The sequence below is a fragment of the Crocuta crocuta genome, unplaced genomic scaffold (genome assembly GCF_008692635.1).
Source record: "Crocuta crocuta isolate KB4526 unplaced genomic scaffold, BGI_CrCroc_1.0 scaffold154, whole genome shotgun sequence".
Taxonomy (NCBI): domain Eukaryota; kingdom Metazoa; phylum Chordata; class Mammalia; order Carnivora; family Hyaenidae; genus Crocuta; species Crocuta crocuta.
Genome location: NW_027530545.1, coordinates 13,805,962 through 13,808,595, shown reverse-complemented (window position 1 = coordinate 13,808,595; position 2,634 = coordinate 13,805,962). Strand labels below are relative to the sequence as shown.

Genomic DNA, 2,634 nt, shown 5'->3' with positions numbered 1-2,634 from the left:
CATTTCCCCCCTTCTTCTCCCCCTTGTTCCTCAGTTAATTCCTCCTAATCTTCCTATACGTGCAAACATATGATACTTGTCCTTCTCTGCCTGACTTATTTTGCTCAGCATAACACCCTCAAGGTCCATCCACGTTGCCACACATGGCCAGATTTCATTGTTTCTCATAACATGGCAATTTCTTTTAATAATAAAATGGTCATGCTTTAAAAATTCTGCCATGTTCATTTTGCATTCCTGATTTTCTACATGAAAATACCCCTACCTCCTACCTTTGTCCCTAACAACCCTTTGTCAACACAGCAGCCATATTGACTGATTTAAAAAGTAAGTCATATCATGAGACTCCTCTGTTTAATGCTTCCTAAGGACTCCCCATCTCTGTAAGAAAAAGATTTTACAATTGTCTAGAGGACCCTACTTGCTATGGTCCTCCTTCATTTCCCCAACCACTCCCCTTCTACTTCTCTTTACCTTTTTTGCTCAGCTTTAGACACATAGGTCTCCTTGCTGTTTCTTGAAAACTCTAAATGTGCTCTTCCTTATGGTCTTTGTGCCTGCTCATCTTTCTATCTGCCATGTTTGTGCCTCACTCTTCAATTACTTCAAGTTTTCATTTAATTTCACTTGTTCACTGGACTTCCTCTAACCATTCAATACAAAATTGCAAAGTACCCCCATCCCGGAGACATCCCATCTGCTTTATTTTTCTCTATAGCACTTAGTATCTTCTAATATACTTGATCACTTTAGTATTATGTCTTCTCTACTAGAATGCAAATACCATAAAGGCAAGAATTTTTGTCTGTTTTATACACTGCTGTAATCCCAGTGTATATACAATAGTTCCTCATATATAGTAGATGTTCAGAGAATAATTGGCAAATGAATATATCCTAACATCACACTCTAATAAGGTTATGTACAGAATTCCAAATTTAAATTGACTATGAACCGATTTGTGACAATACATTGCCCCAACAAAATCTATGTTAATGTTTAGATAATTCTAAATTAGTTTCATTTTGAAACACAGAAAATGATGAAAATTTGGAGTGGTCATTCTTGCATGTTACATTATTCTATATATGACCAGATATAAATTGTACTGATAAACAAGTATCACTAAACTACTATGCAAAAATAACTAGTTTGTGTTTTTAGAAATAATTGGAAACATTACAGCCTTCTCATTACAAGTTATTTTTTAATTACCTTGTATTAAAGAATAATCGGGATAAGTTAAGAGACCCAAATTACTAGAGTAAAAATTGAACAGATACTGAAGGATGGTAGTTGATTTGAAATTATTCTCCCAGAATGATACCAAAAATCATCCTTAGCATCTTAGTATCTGGGTTTTCTGTCTAAACACATCATGATTGAAAGCTCTTTCCTGAATCTAAATCTAGCCATCATTTCAATACTATGGTTGTAGAAACAATTCACTAGGAACTGAAGAATGTGTCATTGAAACTTGTGCAGGGAGCACTCTTCCATTTTATCAGGCAGACATGTACCCTTTTGCTATCAAACAGAATTTTCGACTCACCCACTTTAACTCCATATAGAGCACAAGGACCATCTCCCCATTCAACCCCACCATTATAAAAGCAATGTAGAAGGCTTGTGTCTTACCTGTTGGTTGAGTTCTTTTTTGATAAATTCGGATTCCTCGAGCGTTTTCCATTTTAATTAATGATTGAATATCAGTGCCATTAAATCGGTTTATCCTTATGATACTGAAGTTATCAGAATTGGTTGCATACAAATAATCTTCAAACACAGTTATACCATAAAGATGTCTGATCTATATAGAGGGGCAAAAATAACTATGATTTTTAATTATGTTGCTTTTAACTTGAAAGGAAAACTGATTGCTATTTACTACTGTGGAAAATCTCCATAGAAGAGTCACATACATATTATCATTTATTTTCTCTTCAAGAATTCAACATTTCACTAATTTATTTCTTTTTCTCTGAGAAGAAAACATTACGCAGTGGTAGATAAAGCAGTTCCAAATATATGGAAAATTTTATTCATGATTCATTAAGAAAACATGTTTAGTAGCTACTTTTCAAAGGCTAGTAAGAACCTAACTTCCAAGCATATTCAATTGTATGCTTAAGACACTGTTATATAAAATTTGAGATGATTTTATGGGCTGTTTGTTCATATAATTAGGAGATACAGAATCTAAAACAGTGCAGCTCTGGCTGTGTGGACTCATGAGAAAATACCTTTGAAAATTTATTTTATAATAAGTTCAAAATCCCATTTTTAATTCATTTTTTAAACTTTATTTTAATGTTTTTATTGTATTTCTGAGAGAAAGAAACAGAGTGTGAGGTGTGAGTCGGGGAGGGGCATAGAAAGGGAGACACAGGATCTGAAGCAGGCTCCAGGCTCTGAGATGTTGGCACAAAGCCTGAGCCGGGCTCAAACTTGTGGGACCCTGAGATCATGACCTGAGCCATGCAAGTGCCCCCTTTTCATTAAAAATTTTAAGTCACATGTTACACTTAGATGAATACTTGCTCCAGCAAGAAAAACAATAAATAATGAAACCAAATATTTAAATAATTGTAAAAACAAAATTCACTCAGAAATTACTTTTTTTTTTTTTTTTTT

The 2,634-nt window shown here is 34.0% G+C and overlaps 1 protein-coding gene across 1 annotated transcript in view; it reads right to left on the bottom strand.

The window, feature by feature from the left end:
* LRP1B (LDL receptor related protein 1B) overlaps positions 1-2,634 on the bottom strand; it is a 1,854,983-nt gene that overhangs the window by 782,528 nt on the left and 1,069,821 nt on the right. The gene's annotated exons all lie outside the window — the stretch shown is intronic.